The sequence below is a fragment of the Heptranchias perlo genome, unplaced genomic scaffold, assembly GCF_035084215.1.
Source record: "Heptranchias perlo isolate sHepPer1 unplaced genomic scaffold, sHepPer1.hap1 HAP1_SCAFFOLD_1154, whole genome shotgun sequence".
NCBI lineage: Eukaryota > Metazoa > Chordata > Chondrichthyes > Hexanchiformes > Hexanchidae > Heptranchias > Heptranchias perlo.
Window position 1 is genome coordinate 27,501 of NW_027138379.1, and position 7,500 is coordinate 35,000.

Below are 7,500 nucleotides of genomic sequence, written 5' to 3' on the forward strand. Positions count from 1 at the left end.
TTGTAAAGGTCTCCGCTTTGAAATTGAGAGCCTTTTGCCAAGTGTCACTTTTTCAGGCACTCTTAAAGTGCACCTGGGCTGTCAGAGAAAGCTCTGAAAATCGTGTTCTCGAAAATCTCCGGGTACCCGACCAATCCCTAGGTGCCCGAATGACAAGTGTCAATTCGGCAGGACGGCCTCCCACCTCCGGCCGCAGATGCGTCACTAAATCCCCGCAACGGGGGCTTTCTCATTTCGGCATAGGGGCTTCCGCGGCCAACTCATTAACCTGTGCTCGGACTTTTTGTGCCACAAGTGCAAGGGACCGTTTGCCGGCAGCTACTCGCACCCCCCCGCCCAGGGGGGGAATCCTCTGACCGGAGATCCGAAACGCCGGCCGAATCCATCCCCGTCGGACTTCCGAAGGGGTTCCCTCGACCGACTGACTTCCGAACTCCTTTCTGGGCTTAAACGGGTGGAATTCGGACCCTCTCGCAAGGGAGCCGAAGCCCGCCAGCCCCGGGAGGCCTCGGGGCCGCCGTTTTCAAGCCCGACCAAAAAACCCGAAAAATGGGGAAAAATGGGAAAAATTCCCACTCCCAAAAGGCTTAAAAGTCGGTTGGGCGGCAGCCCGGGTCGGTCTCTGCAGACCTGGAGGCGCTGGACACAAGTCTGGTAAACAGGCTAAGTCTCGACATGCCACCTCTTACTATCCTGCAGGTACCCCGCCAATCCCCCCGGAACCGGCTGGCAATTGGCGAATCAGCGGGACGAATTTGAATTCGTGACCGACTTTCTGACACCGAATCGCCGCAAACGCGTTTCGATTTTTCGGCTTCGGTACCTCCCATCAGACTTTGACTGGCCATATCTCCGGACTCACGTGTCGCAGCCGGGACCTTCAGGCACCGTTCGACGCGTCTACCCCTGCCCCGTCGAATGGCGCCCCTCGCGGTGTGGTCCGATTTCCGCATTTTGGTCAGATTTGCCTCCAAAATTTTCAGATTGAGTTGACGAATGCCCCCTACGGGGTAACCTCTTGCCCTTTCGGACCTGGTCCCTGTGACTTAATTTCCGCCTTTTGCTCAATCGTTTCCCCATTTATAATTAATTTTAAAAATCTGGTTACTCAGTTCTGGTTTACCAGTTCCCTCTTCGGACTTAGTTTTTGGTTAATCATTTCCGGTTCACCAGTTCCCGTTTTGGACTTAGTCTCTGCGGGCCGTTTCTCATCTTTTGGTTCATCAGTTCCCCTCTTTTAATAATTTTTTGGCTGCTTTCGTTTGATCATTTCCCTGCCTTCTGGGTAACTTTTCCACCTTAGGACTTCATCGCCGCACATTGTTTTCGACTTCTGGTTGATCATTTCACCCCTTTTAATCATTTTTGTAACTTTTGGTTAACCATTTCACCCAGCTTCTGGTTAACCATTTCCCCTTTGGGACTTAGTCTGTGAGCATTCTTTTGGGATTCTGGTTAACCATTTGCCAATTTTTAAAAAATGTTGCCACTTTTGTTTAATGCTTTCTGGTCAACCTTTCCCTCTTTCAGACTTCACCGCGGCACATTGCTTCAGCCTCCTGGTTAATCATTTCACCCCTTTTAATCATTTTTGCAACTTTTGGTTAACCATTTCCCCCAGCTTCTGGTTAACCATTTCCCCTTTGGGACTTGGTCTCTGAGCATTCTTTTGGGATTCTGGTTAATCATTTGCCAATTTTTAAAAAATGTTGCCACTTTTGTTTAATGCTTTTAATGCTTTCTGGTCAACCTTTCCCTCTTTCAGACTTCACCGCGGCACATTGCTTCAGCCTCCTGGTTAATCATTTCACCCCTTTTAATCATTTTTGCAACTTTTGGTTAACCATTTCCCCCAGCTTCTGGTTAACCATTTCCCCTTTGGGACTTGGTCTCTGAGCATTCTTTTGGGATTCTGGTTAATCATTTGCCACTTTTTTAAAAATGTTGCCACTTTTGTTTAATGCTTTCTGGTCAACCTTTCCCTCTTTCAGACTTCACCGCGGCACATTGCTTCAGCCTCCTGGTTAATCATTTCACCCCTTTTAATCATTTTTGCAACTTTTGGTTAACCATTTCCCCCAGCTTCTGGTTAACCATTTCCCCTTTGGGACTTAGTCTCTGAGCATTCTTTTGGGATTCTGGTTAATCATTTGCCAATTTTTTAAAAATGTTGCCACTTTTGTTTAATGCTTTCTGGTCAACCTTTCCCTCTTTCAGACTTCACCGCGGCACATTGCTTTAGCCTCCTGGTTAATCATTTCACCCCTTTTAATCATTTTTGCAACTTTTGGTTAACCATTTCCCCCAGCTTCTGGTTAACCATTTCCCCTTTGGGACTTAGTCTCTGAGCATTCTTTTGGGATTCTGGTTAATCATTTGCCACTTTTTTAAAAATGTTGCCGCTTTTGTTTAATGCTTTCCCTGCTTTGTGGTCAACCTTTTCCCCTTTAGGACTTCACCGCGGCACATTGCTTCAGCCTCCTGGTTAATCATTTCACCCCTTTTAATCATTTTTGCAACTTTTGGTTAACCATTTCCCCCAGCTTCTGGTTAACCATTTCCCCTTTGGGACTTGGTCTCTGAGCATTCTTTTGGGATTCTGGTTAATCATTTGCCACTTTTTAAAAAATGTTGCCGCTTTTGTTTAATGCTTTCCCTGCTTTCTGGTCAACCTTTTCCCCTTTAGGACTTCACCGCAGCACATTGCTTTAGCCTCCTGGTTAATCATTTCACCCCTTTTAATCATTTTTGCAACTTTTGGTTAACCATTTCCCCCAGCTTCTGGTTAACCATTTCCCCTTTGGGACTTAGTCTCTGAGCATTCTTTTGGGATTCTGGTTAACCATTTGCCAATTTTTTTAAAATGTTGCCACTTTTGTTTAATGCTTTCTGGTCAACCTTTCCCTCTTTCAGACTTCACCGCCGCACATAATTTTCGACTTCTGGTTGATCATTTCACCCCTTTTAATCATTTTTGCAACTTTTGGTTAACCATTTCCCCCAGCTTCTGGTTAACCATTTCCCCTTTGGGACTTAGTCCCTGAGCATTCTTTTGGGATTCTGGTTAATCATTTGCCACTTTTTTAAAAATTTTGCCGCTTTTGTTTAATCGTTTCCCTGCTATGTGGTCAACCTTTTCCCCTTTCAGACTTCATCGCCGCGCATTGTTGTCGACTTCTGGTTAATCATTTTTCCCCTTTAAATCTTTTTTTGCCACTTTTGGTTAACCATTTCACCCAGCTTCTGGTTAACCATTTGCCCCATTTTACTGAATTTTTCCGCTTTGGTTTAATCATTTCCCTGCTTTCTTGTCAACCTTTTCCCCTTTTGGACTTCGCCGCCGCACTTTGCTTTTGCCTTCTGGTTAAACATTTCTCCCCTTTTAATCCTTTTTCCCACTTTTGGTTCACCAGTTCACCCAGCTTCTGGTTCACCATTTCCCCTTTGGGACTTAAGTCTCTGAGCATTCTTTTGGGATTCTGGTTAACCATTTGCCACTTTTTAAAAAATGTTGCTGCTTTTGTTTAATGCTTTCCCTGCTTTCTGGTCAACCTTTTCCTCTTTCCGACTTCATCGCCGCACCTTGTTTACGACATCCGGTTAAACATTTCTCCCCTTTCAATCCTTTTTGCCACTTTTGGTTAAGCAGTTCAACCAGCTTCTGGTTAACCATTTGCCCCTTCTTACTGAATTTTTCTGCTTTTGTTTAATCATTTCCCTGCTTTATGGTCAACCTTTTCCCCTTTAGGACTTCGCCGCCGCACTTTGCTTTCGCCTTCTGGTTAATCATTTCACAACATTTTAATCCTTTTTCCCACTTTTGGTTAAACAGTTCACCCAGCTTCTGGTTAACCATTTGCCCCTTTGGGACTTAAGTCTCTGAGCATTATTTTGGGATTCTGGTTAACCATTTGCCACTTTTTAAAAAATGTTGCCGCTTTTGTTTAATCGTTTCCCTGCTTTCTGGTCAACCTTTTCTCCTTTAGGACTTCGCCGCCGCACTTTGCTTTCGCCTTCTGGTTAATCATTTCACCCCTTTTAATCCTTTTTCCCACTTTTGGTTAAACAGTTCACCCAGCTTCTGGTTAACCATTTGCCCCTTTGGGACTTAAGTCTCTGAGCATTCTTTTGGGATTCTGGTTCACCATTTGTCCCTTTTTAAAAGATATTGCTGCTTCTGTTTAATCCTTTCCCTGCTTTGCGGTCAACCTTTTCCTCTTTCAGACTTCATCGCCGCGCATTGTTTTCGACATCTGGTTCAACATTTCTCCCCTTTTAATCCTCTTTCCCACTTTTGGTTAAGCAGTTCACCCAACTTCTGGTTAACCATTTGCCCCTTTTTACTGAATTTTTCTGCTTTGGTTTAATCATTTCCCTGCTTTATGGTCAACCTTTTCCCCTTTAGGACTTTGACGCGGCACATTGCTTTCGCCTTCTGGTTAATCATTTCACCCCTTTTAATCCTTTTTCCCACTTTTGGTTAAACAGTTCACCCAGCTACTGGTTAACCATTTCCCCTTTGGCACTTAAGTCTCTGAGCATTCTTTTGGGATTCTGGTAAACCATTTGTCCCTTTTTAAAAAATGCTGCTGCTTTTGTTTAATGCTTGCCCTGCTTTGCGGTCGATCATTTCACCCCTTTTAATCCATTTTTGCCACTTTGGGTTAAACAGTTCACACAACTTCTGGTTCACCATTTCACATTTCGGAACTTTTATTCCCACCATTACTTTGGGCTTCTGGTTCATCATTTCACGCTGTTTTACAAATCTTTGCCGCTTCACTTTTAATCCACAAACCGTGGCTCGCTTTCGGGTGGGGGGGGGGGTAGCGGGTTTGGGCCGGGCACTCGACATCCCGGTGTGCGACCGGGTTCGTTCTGGTACCGCTCGGTGCCCCTCGTCCTGCTCTTGCCGCGGAAGCAAACCAGACGACCGTCGGTCTCACGCCCGAGGGGAGAGGAGGCGGAAAGCGGTTTGCAGCCTTTCGCTGTACCTCCGGCGGGCAGCGCCGCACCTCCGAGTGCTCGGTACCGTTCGCTGCGCCTCGTCCGGCCGCACGCAGCGAGCCAAACCCGGAGGAAATCGGCCTGTGCCTTCTCGAGATATGGGCCTCCGGGTGGGACGGACAAACCGGGGCCCCGAGCTCGCTTTCGGCGGCCCGGCACTCGACTTCCCGGTGTCCGAACGTGATCCTTCCGGTACCCTTCGGTGCCCCTTGCCCGACTCCAGCTCCCGTGCTGAAGCGGAGTCGGTCGGCCTGACGGCCGCCGAGTTAGCCAGCGGAAAGCGGTGCGCAGCCTTTCGCTTGCAGCTCCGGCGGGCAGCGCCGCACCTCCGGCTGCTCAGTGCCGTCCGCTGCTCCCCTTCCGGCTGCACGCAGCGAACCATACCCGGAGGAAATCGGCCTCGGCCTTCCGGAGATATGGGCCTGCGAGTGGGACCAATAAATCGGTGCACATTTCCGGCTCGGTTTCCGGCCTCGGCACTATCAGTTCACGCCGTCCGACCGACGTCGTTCTGGCACGGTTCCGTTGCTCCTTGATCCGGTCCAGCCACGGTAATCAGCCGAAGATGGTGGGGGGGGGACACATTGCCCGCCGAGTTAGCCGGAGGAAATCGGCCTCGGACTTCCTCAGATATCAGCCTCCGGGTGGGACAGACAAACCGGGGACCCGAGCACGCTTTCGGCGGCCCGCTGGTCGACTTCCCGGTGTGCGACCGGGTTCGTTCCGGTACCGTTCGCTGCCCCTCGTCCTGCTCTAGCCGCGGAGACAAACCCGACGACCGTCGGTCTCACGCCCGCGGAGGGAGGTGGCGGAAAGTGGTTTGCAGCCTTTCGCTGTACCTCCGGCGGGCAGCGCCCGACCTCCGAGTGCTCGGTACCGTCCGCTGCGCCTGGTCCTGCCGCACACAACGAGCCATACCCGGTGGAAATCGGCCTGTGCCTTCCAGAGATATGGGCCTCCGGGTGGGACGGACAAACCGGGGCCCCGTGCTCGCTTTCGGCGGCCCGCTAGTCGACTTCCCGGTGTGCGACCGGGTTCCTTCCGGTACCGTTCGCTGCCCCTCGTCCTGCTCTAGCCGCGGAAACAAACCCGACGACCGTCGGTCTCACGCCCGCGGAGGGAGGCGGCGGAAAGTGGTTTGCAGCCTTTCGCTGTACCTCCGGCGGGCAGCGCCCGACCTCCGAGTGCTCGGTACCGTCCGCTGCGCCTGGTCCGGCCGCACGCAACGAGCCATACCCGGAGGAAATCGGCCTGTGCCTTCCGGAGATATGGGCCTCCGGGTGGGACGGACAAACCGGGGCCCCGAGCGGTGGCACCCTGCTCGCTTTCGGCGGCCCGGCACTCGACTTCCCGGTGTGCGAACGTCATCGTTCCGGTACCCTTCGGTGCCCCTTGCCCCACTCTAGCTCCGGTGCTAAAGCGGAGTCGGTCGGTCTCACGGACGCCGAGTTAGCAGGCGGAAAGGGGGTGCGCAGCCTTTCGCTGTCACTCCGGCGGGCAGCACCGCACCTCCGAGTGCTCGGTACCGAACGCTGCGCCTCCTCCTGCCGCACGCAACGAGCCATACCCGGAGGAAATCGGCCTCGGCGTTCCGGAGTTATCCGCCTCCGAGTGGGCCTGACCAAGCGGGGTGAACTGGAAATCATTAACCAACGTACTTCCATGTTTTCACCCGCAGAGGGCAGCACTCTCTTCTCCGTTTTAAACTGGGCCGACCCGGCTCCGTTTCGAGACCCGGCACTCGACTTCCCGGTGTGCGACCGGGTTCGTTCCGGTACCGTTCGCTGCCCCTCGTCCTGCTCTAGCCGCGGAACTAAACCCGACGACCGTCGGTCTCACGCCCGCGGAGGGAGGCGGCGGAAAGTGGTTTGCAGCCTTTCGCTGTACCTCCGGCGGGCAGCGCCCGACCTCCGAGTGCTCGGTACCGTCCGCTGCGCCTGGTCCGGCCGCACACAACGAGCCATACCCGGAGGAAATCGGCCTGTGCCTTCCGGAGATATGGGCCTCCGGGTGGGACGGACAAACCGGGGCCCCGAGCGGTGGCACCCTGCTCGCTTTCGGCGGCCCGGCACTCGACTTCCCGGTGTGCGAACGTCATCGTTCCGGTACCCTTCGGTGCCCCTTGCCCCACTCTAGCTCCGGTGCTAAAGCGGAGTCGGTCGGTCTCACGGACGCCGAGTTAGCAGGCGGAAAGGGGTGCGCAGCCTTTCGCTGTCACTCCGGCGGGCAGCACCGCACCTCCGAGTGCTCGGTACCGAACGCTGCGCCTCCTCCTGCCGCACGCAACGAGCCATACCCGGAGGAAATCGGCCTCGGCGTTCCGGAGTTATCCGCCTCCGAGTGGGCCTGACCAAGCGGGGTGAACTGGAAATCATTAACCAACGTACTTCCATGTTTTCACCCGCAGAGGGCAGCACTCTCTTCTCCGTTTTAAACTGGGCCGACCCGGCTCCGTTTCGAGACCCGGCACTCGACTTCCCGGTGTGCGACCGG